Source organism: Rhinolophus sinicus, linkage group LG03, assembly GCF_036562045.2.
Source record: "Rhinolophus sinicus isolate RSC01 linkage group LG03, ASM3656204v1, whole genome shotgun sequence".
Taxonomy (NCBI): domain Eukaryota; kingdom Metazoa; phylum Chordata; class Mammalia; order Chiroptera; family Rhinolophidae; genus Rhinolophus; species Rhinolophus sinicus.
The window spans coordinates 46,723,396-46,747,425 of record NC_133753.1 but is presented as its reverse complement, the minus strand read 5'-3'; the positions used below and the strand labels follow the sequence as shown (position 1 = coordinate 46,747,425).

The 24,030-nt window shown below is 37.0% G+C and overlaps 1 protein-coding gene across 20 annotated transcripts in view; it reads right to left on the bottom strand.

Moving 5' to 3' along the window:
* Positions 1 to 24,030, bottom strand: part of HERC1 (HECT and RLD domain containing E3 ubiquitin protein ligase family member 1) — a 170,647-nt gene that overhangs the window by 129,677 nt on the left and 16,940 nt on the right. The gene's annotated exons all lie outside the window — the stretch shown is intronic.

The window sequence follows — 24,030 nt, the reverse complement described above, 5'->3', positions numbered from 1 at the left end:
GCTGATAACTCCCAAATTTCTATCTCCAACCCATATATGTATAATGAGTTGAACTCCAAACTCATATACATAATTGCCCACTTGACCTCTCCATGTAGATATCTAATAGGCATCTGAAACTTAACATATTCAAAACTGAATTCCTAATCCAACACTACCGTCAGCCTCCCCTAAACCTGTTCTGCCTGTAGATTTCCTCATTTCAATAAATGGCAACCCCATCCTTCCAGTTCCTCTGGCCAAAAACCTTGGGAGTCATCATTGATTCCTCCCTCTCTTATACTCCAAATTAAATTAGTCAGCTCTACTTTAAAAAATACTGAGAATCCAAACAGTTCTCACCCCCACCATTGCTAAAACCCTGGTTTAAGCCATCACCTCTTGGATCACTGAAGGAGACTTCTTACTGGTCTCCCTAGCTGTACTGAGGAACTACAGTGACTCCAAAATGACAGGAATGTTTTTGTATATTTTGTTTACTGCTGTATTCCAGCACATAGTTAAGTGCTCAATAACTATTTGTTTTAAAAAAAGTACTTAAAAATTAAGTCCTCGGGGATAAAATGTTCACAAAACATATATCCCACAAAGGACTATCCAAGATACATTTAGAACTCCTACAACTCAATAATAAAGACAACATAATTTAATGGGCAAAAGATGTTAACGTGTTGCGTACAGATCACGAGAATCTTCACGAGGGATTTAAACCGCGCCGCACGCAACGTGTTAAAAAAACTTCATAAGCTATATAAATGGCCAATAAGCACCAGAAAAGTTCTCAACCTCATTATTCATCAGAGAAATGCAAATTAAAAACAAAAATACTATTACGCGTCCACAGTTATGGTTAAAATTCACAAGACTGACAACATCAAATGTGAGCAAGGATGTAGAACAACTAGAACGCTTTATAAAATCTTTGAGGAGTATAAAAAGGAACAATCACTTTAGAAAGATGTCTAGTAGTTCTTTACAAAATTAAACATATACCTACTCAGTGACCCAAAATTCTTCTCCTAGGGACTCACCCAAAAGAAAACATACCGTGTTTCCCCCAAAATAAGACCTAGCTGGACCATCAGCTCTAATGCGTCTTTTGGAGCAAAAATTAATATAATTTTTTTTATTACAAAAATTTATTTTATTTTATTTTACCTTATTTTACTATGAGACCGGGTCTTTAATATATATAATGTAATATGACATGAAATGACATGACATAATATATAATATAACCGGGTCTTATATTAATTTTTGCTCCAAAAAATGCATTAGAGCTGATGGTCCGGTTAAGTCTTATTTTCAGGGAAACACGGTATGTCATAAAAAGACTTAAATCAAAATAGTGGTTGTCCCTAGAAGGTAAAGGCATGAATAGACATGACAGAATTTCCTGAGGTGATGGTAAGGTTGGATTACAAGGTGTATGCATTTGTCAAAACTCAGTGAATATACTCTTAAGATTTTTGTATTTCATTGCATGTAAATTTTACTTCAATAAATATTGAACTCCAGTTGATATGCATATTGAAGCATATTTTGGGGGAAGTATACTGATAATTTATTTTAAAATGCATCAAAAAATAAGATGTGTGTGTGTGGAAAGATTAGATAGATATAGATAGACAGACAGTTACACGATAAAATACGTATAGTAAAATATTAATGGTAGAATCTCAGTGGTGAGAATATGTCTGTTCTTTTTTTTTTGTCTGTTCATTTTTAAACCTTTCAATTTTTCTGTTATGTTTGAAAAATTTCCTCATAAAATATTAGGGGAGAGGTGGGACTAACTCCTGCTTTTTAAACAAGTCCCCAGAATGGCAGTCGTTAACAGTTGGTGGTAGAGAAAGATCCTCAAACACTCGATTAAGGGCATTTCATTTTCATGATACAGGTAGATTCAAGAAAGAGCTCCAGTGTTAGAGATCCCACACTAATTAAAAGGAAGTTCTTATTTCTCAATATGCCCTGTTCAATTCTAAATATAACATCTAGTGATACTTCCCTTCTCAAGCTTGATTACTATGCTTAATTTATCTTTGTTAGATATTTGGAAAGTATGTACTTAAGCGGGCGGGGGGGACCATAAGCCTCCTCCCACTTCATTAAGTATTTATTAAACATTGTACAGAAGATATAAAAGTACTTTATTTACCTCCATCCCTGCAAGCCATAGGTAATTCTGCTTTTTTTATTTTGCTAGTTTGACAGCTGTAAAGGGACATGCTATAGCTCTAACTTGAATTTCCCTGATTAACAAATCTGCACATCTCATGCTTATTGGTTATTTGGATGCACTCTAATGGAAAATGCTTATCCTCCCAGTCGTGTGTTTTTCTACTTGGTTACCATTCTCGTCAACTTGTAAAAGGTTTTTGTACTTTATCACTGTCCTCAACATTGCAAACATTTCTTCTGTCTTCTGTTTACACACACATTTTTTTTCTTTTATAGTTTCTGCTTTCTATTCCTGCTTCAATAGGCATCCCCACACCCGCACACCCAGATTACTCAGGAATTCTGGATTACACAGACATTTGCCCAGATTTTCTTGAGGTATATATTTTTTTCCACACGCAAGTCTTAAATTCCGTCTGGAATTTAAATAAGTCCTATATTCATCTGGAATTTTAAGTAAGTTCTACATGGTATAAAACTGGATTCCAATTTCCTTGTTTCCAAGGGGATGGCTAGTTGTGCCACCACCAATTATTAAGTTATTCAGGACTTCCAAGAGAGCTGAGGACAATGGCAGCTACATAACTATCTTCCCAAACAGTAAGAAAAAAAAGAAGGAAAAAATAAAGTCTACATTAAAATCACACCTGCAGCATTATTTGAAGATACAGAATGACAAAATTGAAAATTAACTGTGAATAAAAAGAGAAAAATCACCGCTATCACCTCCAACGAGTCACAGGCTTTATGGCAGCAAAAGCAGACTAAGAGAAAAACCACAGAAAGGACAGAAAAGGAAAGATAATTAAGGGGCCTGAAGGTGATTTGGAATGACTTCCAGAAAGATTAAATCCACACAAAATGTGAAAATACTGGAAAAGTGTCCAGGCAGAACAGACCACAGACTACAAGGAAGAGATTTCAAAGTAGATTTAACTTAAAGAGGCAGGTATGATTTAAAGGAGCAACTTAATTTTAAAAGATGGGTGATTAAATGAGAATTCTTTGAAATGCAGATGGGAGAAAAAAGACAAAAAGGAAGAGAGATGCATCCTTTGGCAACTGGGTGGTGATGAGTAAAAAGGAAAGGGAGAAATGTTGAGGGTTCTGCAAGACAAAAGAGAACCATACAAGTGGAGACTTAACAAAGGTCCTCTCAAACAAAATAAAACAAAAAACCCTCTAAAGTACTTGGATTTTGCTATGACAGAAGAGGGTGTCATTAAATTAGGAATATTATAAAACACCAATACCATAAAAATGAACAAGAGAAAAGTCCATACAGAGCTATTGCAGAAAATCAGGAAAGAAAATTTCAAATATATCAACTGAGGGAAATCTTCCTGATAACAGCAAAGCAGAAGAAAATAACAGGTACCAATCTATACAAAATTAAACACACTCAAACATTTGAGTATATAAAAAACCTTGAATCAGAAATTCAAAAATAATATCAGAAATGGACCACAAAAAAGACAAACAGAAAGGAAGACAAGAAGGAAGGAAGGGAGGGAAAGCAGGAAGGAGGGAGGGGGAGAAAGAGAGAGGAAGTTAGGAAAGAAGGATGGATGGAAGGGAAAAAGGGAGGGAGGGAGGAAGGAAGGAGGAAGGAAGGAAAGAGGGAAGAAGGAAGGAAGGAAGGAAGAAAGAAAGAGGAAGGAAAGAAGGAAGGAGGAAGGAAGGAAGGAGGGAAAAAGGAGGGAGGGAGGAAGGAAGGGTGGGGTGGGTGCCCTCCTCTTGCAGTTGAGCCTTGGTTGCTGCTTGAACGTCAATAGGAGGGACTGACGCTCGGGCTGATGAGTTGTAAGGACAGGCCGCCACTACAGGGGAGGAGCTGTGGTGCAGGGGCTGATGCTACAGAGCAGGATTCCCTTTAGCAGGGCTCTGGGGCCTGCCCAGTAGGCCCTTTGGGTGTGTTGTCCCTGGAGGCAGTGGGTGATGTTCCAGCTGGGTCCAAAGTTGCCCACTGGGCCTGCCAGCCCCAGGGTCTCCCACTGCAGGCCAAGTTCATCCGCACCCTGTGCCCTGCCCAGGGCCACCTGGCATGAGCACAATGCAATGGTATGTGGCCACCACTCATGCTAGGCTTGGAGGTGCCTCAAGAGGCTAACCCACAAACTGATGCTGGCTGTCAATAGTGCTGGGCTGAGGGCTGCTCAAAGCCAGATGCTACTTGTTTGGGTTTTGTGAATCTTAGAGATTTTAGGAAAGTCTGCACCATGAGCCAAAAACGAGCTGTTTATATGGAAAAGCCACTAGAAGTGGCTTGGGAGGGCCTGACAGTTGGGTGGGGCAGGGTCTCAAAGAATCAGGGCGAACAAATGGGGTCAACCAGGTTGATGGAGACTCAGATATGGCGGTACCTGCGTCTGCACGCTGGGATGGGGGAGGGCTCAACAAAGAAACAATGGCTTCCACCAGCTCCTCTGTCTAGGAGAAAGCTGCCCCTCCAACCCTTGCCCTGAAGCCAGAAAATGCAGCTCCTCCCCGTATGTCCCTGGTGCCTTTCAAGCTGCTGCCCCCGTGTGGGAGCACAGAGTAAAAAAGTCCATCTGCAAGTAAGTCTGTGTGCAGGCCATTTAAGAGGAGCGCCTAGGACTCCAGCCGCCCTCCATCTCATCTCAGCCACAAACTCCACTGGTTTTCACAGCCAGTCAGACTTCTATTCCCAGCACTGGAAACTTGGGCTGGGACCTCTTGCTCCTCCGGGGGGAACCTCCACAGCCAAGATATCCCTTACAATTTTTAATGGTTACACATGGGTGTGGGACCAGCTCGTTCCACGTCTCCGCCCCTCCTACCACTGCCCAGGTGGCTTCTTCTGTGCATCCTTCATTGTGGGATTTCGGTTCAGCTAGACTTCAGATGATTCTAATGATGATTGTTCTGTAGTTCAGTTTTAATTTTGATATGGTCATGAGAGGAGGCAAGCACAGTATTTACCAAGTACTCCCCCATCTTGACTGGATCTCCACCTAAAATTTTCTTTTTTTAAAGAATTGATTATCTGTCTTGTTTCTAACTAAAACAAAAATTAAATAATGTAGGTTTAATGGTGTTTGTCCTTTCCTCAAGCAGATAGAAATCTTCAGTTGTGGGACAAATACCCTAGAGATGATGTATCAATCAGCCTGCTACCTCAGATACTCTTTAGATAGTTTTATTTACAATTTGTCATTTTGCATATGTATTATACATAAAAATCACAAGCATAACCTCTAGGTATATTATGATGATGCATTTCATAAAACAGAAAGATGAATCATCAATGCAGCAAGATTTGCTAAAGATAAGGTGATGACGCTTTGCAAAATAACTACAATCAGCAGAGAGAGGCTCAAAAAACAAAATACTGCATCAAACTAACAATACTTTCAATAAAACTTTTGAGTTACTAGCTAAGTTCTGTTTAGTCCTTTCTTTAACACATGTTGTAGGCAAATAAAAGAATAAAAAACAATTCATCAATGGTGTTCAAATTACAAATTCTGGTTCCTTCAGTGCTCAAGCACATATAATAAATTAAAATCAACTGGAATATCTAAATTTTTCAATAGTAAGCCCCATTTACATCAGCTACAATCAGCAAACCCTCTCTGAATAAGAAAAGTGAGAATAAATTAATTTCCTCTCACTAAAATACAGAATAAAGTTAATATTTCTTCAAATATTGTATAAAAAAGTAGTTTTCAGCCCATCCATTTCAAAGCTAAATTATCTACCAGCCATAGCCATCTCCAATGCTGACATCCCACAACTCTTCCAAACCAAAGCAAAACTGTTGAACTAAGCAATCACTTCTCAGTGTAGTTGTTAACACTACACTGATAAGTTGGGACAAAGTACAATCATTGATAACTGATTTAATTTTTCATTTTCCTTGAAACTCCAAGAAAGTATATAGTAGGTTCACAAAGTTTATATTTTTATATTCAATCAACTAACATTTGCAAACCATAATGTCTTAAGCCACTTTATCAACCTCTTCCTTCAGCTACAGAGAAGACAGGCATGATTCAGTAAATACTAGAATGGAGTCGGGAAATTAAGACACTAATACTTAAAAAATGACCTTAGACAAAATCACTTACCCTCCCAGAACACACCTAAAAAATAAGAGATTCAAATGAAATGATCTCTAAAGTCCCTTCCAGTTCTAAAATACTATAAACCTTTATATTTAAAACAAAACCCTAATGTTTAATAACATACAAAATTGAATCTTACTACATTCTATCCCCTTCTGGAAAGAACACAAAAAAGGACAAATAATTTCACCAAATGCAGAATATATTGCTGACTTTTCAAACCTCTTCCCAGATATAGCTCCAGCAGCAGAGTAGATTGAATGTGTACTTCCAAGAGTTTGGGGTACCATTTTAAGCAAGAAATTACTTTAAATTCCTACAATTTTAATTTTTTTCTTCATAATATACGGTGTGCTTTTAACATAAAATGATGTTTCAACTTAACTACCTAAAATTGAGACTAATGCCACACTTCTATCCTGGAATAGCTAGGAGTTCTCCCTCACCTTACCCCAAGCCTCCAACCTCACATCAACAGTGGGAGAAAAAAAGATAAAGGAATAAATCATCCATTTCCTACTTGAAAATTTAAATGAACACTCACAAATTATAACACTTAAAAATTCAGCAATAGCATTTTAAAGTACAAGTTTCTGCTCCACAGATCTTAAAACTTGGGAAGGAAAAATTGGGGGAATTTTCTTAGTTACTAAATATTGCCTATTGTAATGGTTTTGTTAAAACCTTATGTTAGCTTCTACAATTTGGGACACAAAGGTCCCTGTTTCAAATTAATCTGAAGACAATTTATGTTTGTCCATTTGAACCACTAGTAAACTCAGAAGGAATACATTTTTAAAAACTAAATCTAGTCCATCACTAAAGAGTATCATCACGTACGTCCATTCACCAACTAATACATTTTCCAACAGCTACATCTTATGCAAATTTTAATGAACCTGTTTCATTTAATATGAAGAGTACTGAAATATGACTAAGTTCAGTAGTTTCTAATGTAAATTATTTTAACTTTTAAAATGAAATTAAAAAATTTAAATTCACAAACCTTTACAGAGCACATACTAGATTTCAAATACTTTAATTATCAAATAAAAATCCGTAAGACAGTTGATAACATGAAAGAAATTTCTAAATTAGAATTTTTAAAATTTTCAATTAGTTTACACACAATACTATATTAGTTTAAGGCGTATAACAGTGATTAGATATTTATATGACTTACGAAATGATCACCGTGATAAGACTAATAACCATCTGACAGCATACATAGTTATTACAATGTTATTGCCTATGCTGTACTTCATATCCCCGTAACTGTTTTTATAAGTGGCAATTAATACTTCTTAATCCCTTCATCTTTTTCACCCATGCCCCCCAACTAACTCCCATCTGGCAACTATCAATTTGTTCTCTGTATCTATGAGTTTGTTTCCATTTTGTTTCATTTGTTTTTTAGATTCCACATATAAGCAAAATCATATGGTATTTGCCTTTCTCTGACTTATTTCACTTAATATAATACCCTCTGAGTCCATCCATGCTGTTGCAAATGGCAAGATTTCATTCTTTTTTATGGCCAAGCAAAATTCCATTGTGTACCACCTCTTCTTTATCCATTTGTCTATCAATGGACACTCAGGTTGCTTCCATATCTTGGCTATTGTAAATAATGCTGCAATAAACATAGGGGTGCACATATCTTTTCATATTAGTGTTTTGAATTTCTCCGGATAAATACCCACAGGTGGAATTGCTGGGTCATATGGTAGTTCTATTTTTAACTTTTTGAGGAACCTCCTTATTGTTTTCCATAGTGGCTGTACCAATTTCAATTCCACCAACAGTGCACAAGGGTTCCCTTTTTTCTACATCCTCACCCACACTTGTTTTGATTTATGATGATAACCATTCTGACAGGTGTGAAGCACTATCTCATTATTGTTTTAATTTGTATTTCCCTAATGATTAGTGATGCTGAACAGCTTTTCATATCTCTGTTGGCCATCTGAATGGCCTCTTTGGAGAAATGTCTATTCAGATCCTCTACCCATTTTTTAATCAGATTGTTTGGGTTTTTTGGAGTTAAGTTGTATGAGTTCTTTATATATTTTGAATGTTAACCCTTTACCAAATATTTTATTGACATGTATCTTCTCCCATTCAGAAAGCAGTCTTTTCTTTTTTTGATGGTTTCCTTTGCTATGTAAAACCTTTTTAATTTGATGTAGTCCCATTTGTTTAATTTTTCTTCATTCCCCTGCCCAAGGAGACATATGCAAAAAAACATTACTAAGAGTAATGTCAAAGAGTTTACTGCCTATGTTTCCTTCTAGGATTTTTATGGTTTTGAGTCTTAAATTTGCCTTTAATCCATTTTGAGTTTTTTCTTGTATATGGTATAAGAAAGAAATCCAATTTCATTCTGTTGCATGTATCTGTCCAGTTTTCCCAACACCATTTATAGGCGAGACTGTTTTTACCTCATTGTATTTTCTTGTCTCCTTTGTCATAGATTAATTGACCATACAGGCATGGATTTATTTCTGGGCATTCTATTCTATTCCATTGATCTATGTATCTGTTCTCTTATGCCAATACCATGCTGTTTTGATTACTGTAGCCTTGTAATATAATTTGATATCTGGTAGTGCAGTACCTCCAACTTTGTTCCTCTTTCTTAATATTGCTTTGCCTATTCAGGGTCTTTTGTGGTTCCATATCAATTTTAGGATTATTTGTACTAGTTCTAGTGAAAAATGCCTTTGGTATTTTGACAGGGATTGCTTTGGGTAGTATGGACATTTTAACAGTGTTAATTTTTCCAATCTATGAGCACAGTATATCCTTTCATTTATTTGTGTCTATGTCTTATGAATTTCTGAGTACAGGTCTTTTACCTCCTTGGTTAAATTTATTCAAGGTATTTTATTCTTTTTGAAGCAATTGTAAATGAGATTTTTTAAAATTTCTCTTTCTGATAGTTCATTATTGGTGTATTAAAATGCAACTGATTTCTGAATATTAATTTTGTATCCTACTTTACTGAATTCATTTATTAGTTCTAACAGATTTTTGGTGGATTCCTTAGGGTTCTCTATATATAGTATCATGTCATCTGCAAATAATGACAGTTTTACTTCTTCCTTTCCAATTCGGATGCCTTTTATTTCTTTTTCTTGTCTGAATGCTGTGGCTACACATAGGACTTCCAATACTATATTGAATAAAAGCAGTGAAAGTGGACATCCCTGTCTTATCCCTGATCTTAAAGAAATGCTTTCAGCTTTTAACCTTTGATACAATCTTAGCTGTGGGTTTGTTATATGTGGCCTTCAGTATGATGAGGTATGTTCCATTTATCCCCATGTGGCTGAGTTTTTATCATAAATGGATGTCGAATTTTGCCGGATGCTTTTTCTGTATCTAATGATATAATCACATGATTTTTGTCCTTTATTTTATTTATGTAATGTATCACATTGATTTGCAAATAGTGAGACAGCCTTGCATCCTGGGAATAAATCCTACTTGATCATGGTGTATGATCTCTTTAATGTATTACTGAATTCAGTTTGCTAATATTTTATTAAGGATTTTTCAATCTATGTTCATCAGAAATATTGGACTATAATTTTCTTTATTTGTAATGCCTTTCTCTGTTTTGGTATAAGGGTAATGCTGGCCTTGTAAAATGAGTTTGGAAGCCTAGCCTCTTCAATTTTTCTTGGAATAGTTTGACAATAGGTATTACTTCTTTTTGGAATGTTTGGTAAAATTAACTTATGAAGCCTCCTGGTTCTGTACTTTTTGTTTGTTGGGAGTTTTTTGATTACTGATTCGATTTCATTAGTAGTTATTGGTCTGTTCAGATTTCGTTTCTTTCTCATTCAGCCGTGAAAGATTGTATGTTTCTAGGAATTTCTCCATTTCTTCCAGGTTGTCCAATTTGGAGGCATATAATTGTTTGTGGTATTTCCTTAAAATCCTTTGTATTTAGTGGTGTCGGTTGTCATTTCTCCTCTTTTATTTCTGATTGTATTTATTTGGGCCCTCTCTCTTTTTATCTTGATGAGACTGGCTAAAGGTTTGTCAATTTTGTTTATCTCTTCAAAGAGCCCAACTTTTGGCTTCCTTGATCTTTTATATTGTCTTTTAAGACTCTGTTTCATTTATTTCCACTCTGATATTTATTATTTCTTCCCTTCTACTTATTTTGGGCTTTGTTTGCTCCTTTTTCTAGTTCCTTTAGATGTAAGGTTAGATTGAGATTTTTCTTGTTTCTTGAGGTAGGCCTGTATTGCTATAAATTTCCCTCGTCGAACTGCTTTTATTTTGTCCCATAGATTTGAGGTCATTGTATTTTCATTTTCATTTGTCTCAAGGTATCTTTTGATTTCTTCCTGATCTTGTTGTTAACTCTTTCATTGTTTAGTATGTTATTTAACCTCCATATATTTGCGTGTTTTACAATTACAAGTTTACAATTACAAGTTTTACAATTACAATTACAAGTGTTTTACAATTACAATTACAAATCAATTACAAGTTTTCTTCTTGTAATTGATTTCTAGTTTCATACCATTGTGATTGGAGAAGATATTTGACATGGTTTTAATCTTTTTAATTGTTGAGAGTTTTTTTGTGACCTATCATATAGTCTATCCTGGAAAATGGTCCATGTGCACTTAGAAAGAATGTATATTCTGCTGCTTCTGGGTGAAATATCCTAAAAATATCAATTACGTCCAGATGGTCTAATGTGTCACTTAAGGCCATGGTTTCCTTGCTGATTTTCTGTCTGGATGATCTATCCATTGACGTTAATGAGTTTTAAGGTCCCCTATTTGATTGTATTACTGTTGATCTCTCCATTTATGTCCATCAATATTTGCTCTATATATTTAGGTGTTCCTACATTGGTGCATCAATGTTTATGAGAGTTATATCCTCTTGTTGGATTAATCCCTTTATCAGTATGAAATGCCCTTGTCTCTTGTTACAGCCTTTATTTTAATATTTTGTCTGATATAAGTATTGCTACCCCAGCTTTTTGTTCACTTCCATTTGCATGAAACATCTTTTCCATCCTTTACTTTCAGTCTGTATGTGTCTTTCAATCTGAAGTAGGTCTCTGGTAGGCAGCATATGTATGGGTCATGTTTTCTTTGTCCATTCAGCCACCCTATGTTTTTTGATTGGAGCATTTAGTCCATTTACATTTAAAGTAATTATTGGTAAGTAGGTAGTTATTAGCATTTTATTGTTTTCTGATTGTTTTTGTAGTTCTTCTCTTTTGCTTTCTTATTCTCTTACTCTCTTCCCTTGTATGCTGATGACTTTCTGCATTGCTGTGTTTGGATTCCTAAATAATTTGATGTACACCATTAACTAATACAGTGTTATTTGTTAATCATATCTCAATAAAACTGGGGGAGAAAAAAAAACTTAAATAATTTGACAAGATCACACAGAAGTAAACTCCAAAGTCAGGATCTGCACACAAGTCTCCAGATTCTAAAGTATAGTGCTGTTTACACTGCCCCATAATACCACTCCCTGGAAAAATTAATTTTAAATGCAGGGTGAATGTGAGTTAAGAATCAAGTGTGAGAGCTTGTCTAAATACATATGCCCAGCTCCTCAACCCCAACCTAACCTCACCAAAGAACTTCTTTTAGAGAAGTATGATACTGCACTTCCTACCCCCACCCACACGAATGGAATCAGTGCCTAAAGATGACATCTGTGATATTGTAATTTATAATGAAAATATATAGATTCTCCCCCAATCTAGTTCATCCTCCATCTTTCTAAAAACCTGATGTTACTCTCCTGCTTAAAGCCTCAAGTGGCTATTTGGCGTTTACCAGGTAAAGGCCAACTGCTTTACACCAGCAACCACCTCCTTACAATCAGGAATTTAGGTACTTTCCCACTTTATTTTTTTTAACCCTCTCCCACATAATCCTCACGTGCAAGGCTTTCAGAATTTGAAAATTAGGCTTTCTAATTCTCCAATAGGATATCTCTCACTTTGAACTGCAATTATTTAGGATTTTTTTTTTTTACTCCCATAATAGATAATGCACTCCATCCTTTATAGGGACTCCAACTTAATTTTAATTCCCTAGCATGCAGTTTAAAACATTACAGTATTTGTTAAACTAACTAATTATACAACTAATGTCTATATTTAAATAATTTTGGCTACCAAAAAACTAACTTCCAGACAAGTTAACTTCAAATCAATCAATGACTAACTAAAAGTCAATTTAGAAATTACACAACTAAACTATAAACTCTGTAATTTAACACAGACAACCTCTTCTACCTACCTCCTTCCTAAGTTCAGTTCTCATACACAATAAGTTTTCAATAAATGGTAGCTAGTACCATCATCATTATCCCCAACTACATATACAGTTACCATTCATAGAATACCTACATCCAGCCCCCAACCTCAAGTGTAAAAGTGTAGAGGAACGAAAATCCAGAAATGTAGAAAAATTTCTATCAATATAGAATAACTCAAATATGTCTGAATTGTATAATATTGTTCCTTGACACAAGTATCCAAAGGAGACAATGATCCAGAAAACCCCTACAAGAAAGCTAGAATCTCCATGGGTAGTGCTAGTTGTCAGTTACTGAGGAAGTCGGTGCTTTGAAAGCAAAGGAGAATATAGAACATGAAGAAAGACAGGAGATGGAAGGTAACAGAACAATGAAATACTACAAAAATAAGTATTAAATTAACAAGTATAACTGCAAGCAAGACTAAAAGTGCAGAGAAGCAAAAAGAGGTCAGAGAATTTCAAAGAGCAGGTTTCAGGAGCTATTCCTAAGTCTGGCTTAAGACACTGTGAAACTGAATGAAGGGAAAACAAAATCACAAATGATCGTATCAACTGACTCAAAAATAGCATTTGACAAAATTCAATACCTTTTCATGGGAAAAACACTAAAAAAGTAGGAATAGAAGGAAACTACCTCAATATAATAAAAGCTAAAAATCCATATGATCATACTCATGACAAAAAACTGATTTTCCTCTAAGATCAGGAACAAAGCAAGAATGCCTACTTTTACCATTTATATTCAACATAATACTAGAAATTCTAGCCAGAGTAACTGAAAATTACAAGAAAAATAAATAGGCATCCAAATTGGAAAGGTAAGAATTAAAATTATCTCCGTTCATAGATAATTATCTTATATGTAGAAAACCCTAAAGAGTCCACAAAAAATTGTTAGAACTAATAAATGAATTCAGCAAAGTAACAGGACACAAATTCAACACAAATCAGTTGCATTTCTATAACTAACAATGAACAATCTACAAAGAAATTATGAAAACAATTCCATTTATAATAGCATCAAAAATAATAAAATACTAAGGAATTATACAAGGAAGTGAAAGCCTTGTATAATGAGAACTACAAAACACTGCAGAAAGAAATTAAAGAAAACATAAATAAATGAAAAACTTCCCATTTGCATGGATTGGAAGATTTAATACTGTTAAGATGTCACTACTACTTAAAGCAATCTAAAAATACACTACAAACCCTATCAAAATCCCAATGACACTTTTTGGCAGAAACAGTAAAACCCATCCTAAAATTCATATAGAATCTCAAGGGCCAAAACAATCTTGAAAAAGAACAAAGCTGGGGGACTCACACTTAACGATTTCAAAAATTACTACAAAGCTACACTAATCAAAACAGTGTGGTACTGACAAAGGACAGACATATATAGACCAATGGAATAGAATACAGAGCCAAGAAATAAACCCTAAGATACCGTGTTGCCTCGAAAATAAGACCTATCCAGACAATCAGCTCTAATGTGTCTTTTGGAGCAAAAATTAATAAGACTAGGCAATATATTATATTATATTATATTATATTATATTATATTATATTATACCCAGTCTTATATTATAGTAAAATAAGACCAGGTCTTATATTAATTTTTGCTCCAAATGACACATTAGAGCTGATGGTCCGGCTAGGTCTTATTTTCGGAGAGACATGGTATATATTCAAATGATTTTTGACAAGAGTGTCAAGACATTCAATGGGGAAATGACAGTTTCTTCAACAAGTGGCGCTGGAAAAACTGGATATCCACAAGCAAAAGAATTACGTTGGACTCTTACCTAACACTACACATAAAAATTAACTCAAAATAGATCAAAGACCTAAAACTATAAAACTCTTAAAAGAACACATAGGGCAAAAGCTTCATGAATATTGCATTTAGCAGTGATTTCTTGGATGTAACACAGGCACAAGCAACACAAGAAAAAACATATAAATTGGACTTCATGAAAATTTTAAAAATGCGTGCATCAAAAGACAATACCAACAGAATAAAAAGGCAACCCACAGAATGGGAAAAAATATAGAGGGTGCCAAAAAAATGTACACACATTTTAAGAAAAGAAATAACTGTATTAAAATTGTAATACAATGAATGACGCTAGCATTCATTTGATTAGTGCCATATTTTGAGCGAACGTCATACTACACACTGCTACCGTAATTCAATTCAACTTCGAAAAGTAAGACATAGATAACGTCTCTTAAAATGTGTACATTATTTTGGCAACCCCGGTATTTGCAAATCATGTATCTGATAAGGGATTAATATCCAAAATACACCAGCAACTCCTAAAACTCAAAAGCAGAAAAATAAACAATCCAATTCAAAATGGGCAAAGGACTAGAATAGACATTTCTCCAAAGATATACAAACGGCCAGTAAGCACATAAAAAGATGGTCAACATCACAAATCATTAGAGGAAGGCAAATCAAAACTACAATGAGATACCACCATTAGGATGGCTACTATCAAAAAAAAACAAGGAAAAAAAAAACGAAAAGCACGCAGGCTGCCGGATGGCTCAGTCGGTTAGAGCGGGAGCTCTCAACAACAGCATCGCCAGTTCAATTCCCGCATGGATGGTGGGATGCATTCCCCTGAACTAAAGATTGAAAACAGCAACTGGACTTGGAGCTGGGCTGCGCCCTCCACAACCAGATTGAAGGACAACGACTTGGAGCTGATGGGCCCTGGAGAAACACACTGGTCCCCAATATTCCCCAATTAAAAAAAAATTTTTTTTTTTAATACATGTCTTTAAAAAACTAAAATAAAATAAAATTTAAAGTATATTTAAAAGAGGAAAAAGTAAAAATTTTAGAAGCTTTTCAATAGTTTTACTCTAAAGAACAAAATCTCTACTGTGGCCAAGAAGGCCAAGGCCTGCCCTCTCCCCCTTGCTTTCCCTTCTATAGCTCCACCTGAGACGTTCAATTCCTAGAAGCAACATGCTCCTTTCTATTGCAGGACTTTGCACATGCAGTTCCCTCTGCTTAGAGCCTGGCTTCTCCATCCCACCCTTTTTCACCCTGTTAATGTCTAGTCACAAGATCTCAGTTTAAACAGCCCAGGACCAGGGACATATTAGGTACTCAATAATTACTAGTTGAATTCAATGTCACTTCCTCAGAAAAGCTAGCCCTGACAGCACCTATGTAAGACCTACTCCCTCTTTTAAAATGCTCACTCAGCACCCAATACTTTACCTTCACAGCATTTTGCAGTTTGCAATCATGTACTATTTGTGTGATTATTTGTTTAGTGTCCTTTCAAATTAGTCTGTAAGATCCATGAGCGTGCAGACAGTTTCAATTTTGTTTATATCCCCAGTGCTTAGCAAACAGAAAGCACATAGAGGGACCTCAATAAATATTTGCTGAATTGAGCTGAGTAACCTGGGTCTTTGTAGTTCATTATTTACACAGAATCTAATTTAAACTCAGATCTTATCTTACTCTGAACTGATATAATGAAAGCACTTTAAAAGAACAGATTCCAAGTATGGCGGTACCACAGTCCACACACCTCATGAATTCTGTCTTCAGTCCATTTCTATCTCCTTCTCTCACTGTACATACATTTTTGGAGTCATTCCAGTTAGTCCCAAGGTCTTCACCTACCTCTCACATGCTAATGAGTCCAGTCCAAATTTCTCTCTCCTTGGCTCTGGACCTGATTATCCACTAACATGCTATATCCACACAGATGTCCCAAAAGAATGTTAATTCCAACATGTTTAAAACTGAACTTGTCATTCACTACCCACCCTCTGCCACACTCACAGCCACACATAAATGTATAAAGCTCTAAATTTATTAATTTAGAGATTCACAAAAGAAAGATACCTATAAGGATACTTCTCAAGGGCATTTCTTGCAAGCGCAGGAGGGACAACCCATTTGCAAAGCTCTGAGACTGAAAATTAAGTCCCACTGTGACCCAGCTCTCCCCATCCCTGCCCCAAGGACTTCCCGTATAGAGGGCTCCATCAGGCGGACTAAGTGACTTTTACTCATTAAACCTCACAAATTATCAATGTTTAGCTGCACAAAATTAAACAGCTGACAAAAAGGAAAAAGGTTTTGTTATTATCCCTATTTAGAAAGTGAGTACACTTAGAAAAGGAAAAGACTTGCTGAGTTTGCTGGCAAATTGTTTTGCTCCATCAATAATGAGAATTAGTCAAAAAAAAAAAAAAAAAAGCTCAGGGAGCAGATATGCTTATTCAGCAGGTAAAGAACTATAGACAAAATCGAATCAAACTAATGGGTTTTGCTTGTATTCGAGAACCACCAATGTACAATCCTGATGAACCAGCTAAATAGTGGAAAAGAAAAAAAAACTACTGTTTTGTTTTGTTTTGAATTTACAGTAATAGTTAATACCACTAAAAGCAATTGGTTTTTTTTCCACTCATGGACCAATGCACAAATCCAAATTTAACTGCATACATAAATTACCAAATTCACCAATGAAAAGTGGGGTTCAAAAAATTACCAAAGGACTGGAAAATAAACCAAATAGCACTCTACCACCATCTTTCTAAAACTGAAATAAATGAGGAAAGCCGAAGGATTTGAGCACAGGGGCAGATGAAATAGTTCTTACAAGTGAATTTATCAAATTCTGAAGTTTTCTAACATTTCTTTAGGTGAAAAGTGATAACAGCGGTTAACATTCTTCGAGCACTTTCTATGTGGCAGGCACTGTGCTAATGCTTTACATGTATTCTCTGTATTAAATCTCAGAACAACTCTATGAACTAGGTACTCTTAACATTCCCCTTTGCCAGGAAAGAAAACAGAGGTACAGGGCGGCTAACTAGTTTAACCCAAAGTCACACTGCCAGTAATTGATTCAAGAGTCAAATCAGAGCAGTCTGACATCCGACCTCTTAAGCACTAAATCGTGCTGTTTGTCACTTATTATGGTGGTTTCACAGGTTCTGTATCACTCCAAATTTTTTTAAATTAAAAACCTCAAAAGATTTCAAGACTCAGTTGCTAATTCAGTTCAGCTCCGTCTTCGAGTCCTGCTGCTGTGATACAATCCAGTCCTTCTAGCCACTATCTCAAGATCATTAAATGACCCCAATCAGGTCACAACAACGAAACACTTTTCAGTCCTCAACAGAAACTTGAGGGACCGGAATACAAAGGACTGAGACTAGCAAAACAATTCTGATGGAGAACAAAGTTGGAGAAATTCCACTATCTGACTTTAAGGCTTATTATAAAGTTACAGTAATCAAGACATGTGCATTGGCATCCAGAGAAATCAACAGAACAGAACTGAAAGTTGAGAAATAATCCACACATATATGGCCAAATGATTTTTAACTAATGTCAAGGCAGTTTAATGGAGGAAAAGACAATCTTCAGCAAAGGGTGCTGGAAACAGCTAGATATGCACACAGGGGCAAAAAAATGAACCTCAACCCTAATTTCATATCTTATACAAAAATCTACCCAAATTGGTACACAGACCTAAATGTAAGAGTTAAACTATAAAAATCTCTAGAAGAAAACACAGGAAAAAAATCTTAGCAACCCTGGATTAAGCAAAGATTTCTTTAAAAGGATTGAAAAATTTATACATCATAGACTTCTCCAAATTTAAAACTTTTGTCCTTCAAAGGAAAATGAAAAGGCAAATGTAAAGAAACTATTTGAAAAATATATATCCAACGAAGAACTTGTATCAAGAACATATGAAAAGAATCCTTACAACTCAATAAAAAAACAAGACCCACAGTTTAAAAATGGACAAAATATTTGAACAGACATTTTACCAAAGATATGTGACAGGCAAAATAAACTTATAATAATGCTCAGCATTAGTGATTAGAGAAAAGCAAATTAAAACTACAATGAGATACTATTAAAAACCCACTAAAATGGCTAAATTTCAAGAAACAGACAATACTAAGTATTGATGAGGATGTGGGGCAACTAACTAAAACCCTCATAAACTGCCGCTGGGAACGTAAAATGTAAAACAGTTTGGCAGTTTATTATAAAACTAAAGATTTACTGTACTTAACTAGTATATATGTAGCAATTCTACTCCTTAGGTACTTGTCCAGAAAAATGAAAACACATGACCACATAAAAACTTGCACATGACTGCTCATAGCAGCTTGATTCATAATAGCCAAAAGCTGGAAACTCACATGTCCATCCACTGATGGACAGACAAATTACAGTATATGCTACTATTCAGTGATAAAAAGGAATGAACTACTGCTGTAAGCAACAACATGGATGAATCTCAAAAGCATTATGCTAAATGAAAGAAGTCAAACACAAAAGACTATATATATATAACTATATATATACATCTATATATAACTATGCTTCTATATACATAAAATCCTAGAGGCAAAACTATGACAGGAAGTAGATCAGCGGGTGCCAGTGGCTGAGGAATAGGGGAGCAGATTAACTACAAAGAGGTACAGGAGAACTTACCTCCTGGTGGTAGCTACATAACTATACATATTTGTCAAATTGTTCATTTAAAATTGTAAATTTTACTGTATGTTAATTATACCTCGTTAAAGCTGACCAAAAGCAAACAAACAAAAAACCCAGTAACTTGCAGACCTCTTGCCTCCTTTGTCCACTTACGGCCCGAAGTTTCTGGGACCGCCTCTTAGAGGGTACCAGTCTCAGTCTCCAAATGCCTGTGGGGGGCATCACTGTGTCAATGCCTCCCACCTCCCAGCACCTTGTGCAAACTTCACCACCTCTCCAGCTCCCCGACCCATCCTCCTCCATCTTCACAAAACCAGCTCCTTCTGATTCACCACTCGAGGACCCAGTCAACTCAGCAGAGCAGCCTTTCACTCAGACCTTTCCTTTACACAGCAGCCTCTTGTAACTTTCCCACTGGCCCCATCCCGCTTCAGCCCTCATAACCTGTCCCCAGAAAATGCAATGGGCTCCCCAGGAGCCTCCCATTCCATTGCTTTCTACCTGCTTCTGCTAGATTAATCTTCTTAAAGCTCAGTTCTAATCAATTCTTATGAAATTGAATATAATCCATTGTAGTGGGTTTAAATCCATCCAGAAGGAGCCAAGTTTGCCTTCCAATTTCATCTTCTACAAATACCCTAAATACATCCTAATCTTTAACGAACCAAACACTCCCGCTTCTGTGCATTTGTTCATGCTATCCCTGTAACTAACTGCCCTCACCTATCATAATTTCATACCATATAAAATCTTTACCTTTCAAAATCCCTACTTCAAAGGCTTTCAAAGGCCTACCTCAAAGGTCACTTCCTCCATAAAGCCTTTCACATTTTAATCACTCTATACTCACCAATACAGATTTGATCACTTCCTCCTCTAAACTCTCATAACACTTTCACTTACTACACATAACATTTGTCATACTCTGCCTGATTTGTTAATTGTGTGTCTGTCTTCATCACAACTCTACAACCAGGCTTAAGCTTTTCAAGGCTGGTCCTCTGTACTGCTCCCTCTTGTCCCTGTAAGCCACTGGCACCTTACAGGGGCTCAGGAACTCCCTGCAGTAGATGAAATCAATTCTGGTCTAAAGAGTCTACAGAAAAAAAAGATAATATAACCTACAGGAATTATAAGGATAAATCAGATAATAGATTGTACTTTGCTTTTTTTTGTTACAAACTGAAACTTTACCTGAAGAGAGAGATTTTTAAAGAAGACCCTCAAAATCCACTAAACCAAATCTTCCTACAACAGCACTTTCAGTATAACATTCCTCTGCTTACAAAGTCACAATAATTTAAAATGGGTTCTGGGCTAGGCAGTCTCTATTTGACCCCAGTCTCCCCAAACTTCCTCTCTAACCCTTCCCTGCTCTGCTTTGTGCCTCTGATGCTGACCTCTAGGGCTACACTGTGCAAGCCCTTCTGGCCTCCAGTTGGGTCAGGCCAATGAGGGGCACGAGGACGAGAAAAGGAGATTGCGGTCGGTATGTCCCTGGCTCCCTCCCCACCTCAGAACGCTTTCCCCTATGGCCACAGGTCCTAGCCACTGGTTTGGCTTCCATTGCTCCAGCTTTCATCTGGTTTCAATGTTCCTCTTGACACCTCTGGCTTAAAAGTATCAATGGCTTCCTGGTATTGGTAGGAACTGAGACCTTCACAATCCCTTGTTGCTTTCCTCAATCCTACCCAAACCTCTGTAACTAGTCCATTTATTTCCCACCAGGACCCTGAGTGACATAGCTCCCTAGGCTTAAAATTACTCTCTCTGCTTTCAGGGCTCTCAATGAACTGTTCCCCCAACCTATCAAACCTTCCCTACCGCGTGCTCCTTCCTCAGCAGCCCTCCGCCCCAGCCAGACAGGCACCCCTGCCAATCCTCACCATTGCTCAGTTGGGTGTGTTCACGCCTACCCTTACTCACGCTACTGCCCCCTAGAATGCCCATTCCTGCCTCTATCTAACAACTATTTCAGATCTACGACACCTCCACACACACAATTAAACCTGTTCTCATAAGCTTAACCCGCAATTATACTTCTCATCTTGGAATTTCCATGTCTCTTACACAGAAGTACTTTGAAATGGTAAAAATAAGTGTTAGGTATTGCATTGTATGGTCTCTAATTCGTCACCATATATATCCCAAAGGGAAGTCTTTTAAACTATTTTAAGTTCCTTCTTTTATAGTCTACCATGGAAGTTAGTGTAACGTTAGAAATACAGTAACTCTTACTGACAAATACTAGTTATTTTAACTCTTGTTACATCACTACAACGTTCTAGTACAAAAAGTTTATGGTAACTAGCTACAAGTAAATTTACTCTGTTTTTAATGATTCTGTTTTTAATATAATAATTACAAACAATGGCTGCTACCAACCTTGGGGTTTTTAGAACATTAATGCACTTTTTAATAAAAGAATCCTTTATAAAAAGAGTAATGCAAGTGATCAATTTGTCAAGTTCAACAACCTATTACACAAATAGATGGAATTCTAACCCAAATGCAAACAGAAATGCCAGCACATGCAAGAAGGATACCTTAACTTGTAGCTGACCAGTGGCCAGGAACCCGACAAAGATTTCAACAAAGTAGATTTTCTAGAAGCATGAAGAGACCAGTGGTCTTCATCTATATTGTTTGCAGAGAAAATTCTCCTTTCCCTTTAGAACACTTCATTTGCTAGCATCTAAAGCCTAAGTCATGGCAATCATTAACATTTTTGGTATATTTATGCTTTCTGAACTCCCAATGATATATCCAATTTACACTTCAAAAACTCATTCTTATGAGGCTCCCTAAAATAAAGAATGGAGAAAAAAGCAAAAGTGTTGGAAGGAGACACTAGAGCTAGATCCTCACACAATCTCAGAATATCACACTGAATGTGATTTTGAAGAGGAAAAAAATAAACCGTAAAAGACTCTCTGAAAGGGTCAGTCTCCGGCCAGAGTTGCTGGGGTTTCCTGCTTGCCCGGCACCGACGCTGGCCCCACGGTGCAGGCCACGCAGACCCAGCCCTGGGCCACTCCGCACGGCGCCGGCCAGCCCAGCATCCCACCACCGCTCGGGCACAGCACAGCCACGCAGCCGCTGGGTCTCAGCCGCCCACCACGACGACGGCGTCCTCCTCGCAGGTGCAGGTGCGCCAAAACTACCAGCAGGACTCGGAGGCCCACATCAGCCCCCAGACCAACCTGGGGCCCTGGCCTCCTACGTCTGCCTGTCCACATCTTACAACTTTGACCGCGATGATGTGGCTTTCAAGAGCTTGACCAAATATTTTCTTCACTGATCTCTTGAGGACAGGGGGCGTGCTGAGGAAGCGATGATGCTGCAGAACCAGCAAGGCGGCCAAACCTTCCTTCAGGGCACCAAGAAACCAGACCGTGACGACTGGGAGCGCGGGCCGCAAAGGAGTGTGCATTACACTTGGAAAAAAGTGTAAATTGGGCAGTACTGGAATTGTACAAACTGGCCACTGGCAAAAATGACACCCATTTGTGTGGCTTTATCAAGACTCATTACCTGAATGAGCAGATGAAATCTATCAAAGAATCCAAGATTTGACCACATTATCAACTTGCTCAGCGCAGAGTTAGCTCTTTGACAAGCACACCTGGACACAGTGATGAGCGCTAAGCCTCTGACTGGCTTCCAATAACCACAGGCCCCCTCCCTGCTTGGTCACCAAAGCAGTACATGCATGTTGGAGTTCCCTTTACCTTTCTGTAAGTTGTACCAAATCATCTACTTAAGTTCTTCCATTTGTACCATGCCAAGTAATTTGGTGTCCCCTCCCCCCCAAAAGACTATCTGAACGATCTAGAGCAGGGGTGTCCAAACTTTTTTCAACGTTTTTCACCAAGGGCCATATGCGGTAAAATACACAAACAGCGGGGCCACTCACTCGAGGTGAAGTACGTATTGCCTCACCTGGTTTATTTAAGTAAACTAAATATATTTTTGGAATTTGCTGTGGGCCAATTAACAATGGATTGCGGACCACAGTTGGCCCGCGGGCTGCAGTTTTGACACCCCTGATCTAGAGGTATCAAAGGAAATGGGGTTAGGGGAGACATAATGGTACCAAATATTAAATGGCTCAAAAGTAAACTTTTTATCTCCTCATCAGGAAGAAAGGAAGGAAGGAAGGAAGGAAGGAAGGAAGGAAGGAAGGAAGGAAGGAAGGAAGGAAGGAAGGAAGGAAGGAAGGAAAGGGATGTACCCTAGCACATTCACTAAAGTGAGTCCTAGTTGCACATTTTTAAAAAATCTTTTGTAACTATGTTAATTTTAACAAAGGCAGTCCTATTTATCACTACCAGGAACTTGGTAAGAATGTGGAAAACGTATCCAGAGTAGGAAGGTCTACTAGATAGAAAGCACAGTGCCCAAACGGACTCAGAAACCAGAATAAGATAAGGCTATGTAAGCAATTCCAATACAAGATGTTAACATTGCATAACAAAGTTACGTACTAAGGAACTGACAAGGACAGAGTGGCCAGGACACAAGAGATGCCCTACACATTGAGTTAAGAGATGTGGACCTAAACTAAAAGAGCAACAATGTAGTCCGATGAATTTTAAGGACATTTAGAAGGTATGCTCAATGAGACTAGGTTCAATCACCATTTTCACATTACAGTTTTAATCTTCACATCACAGTTTTAATCAAGAAATAAGGTATTGCTTAAACTACTAAATATCCTATTCACTGCAGCCTTTTTTAGAATAGCAAAAAGCAAAAAACAAAAAGGGGAAAGAATCTAAAGTCTACCAATAAGAACTGGTTAAATAAATTATACACATACATTCGGATTCAAGGCAATCATTAAAATGAATGAGGAAGATCTATAATTCCCTGGAATATATTGAATTGGAATGATAACCACGATATATTAAGTTAAAAATACATTAAG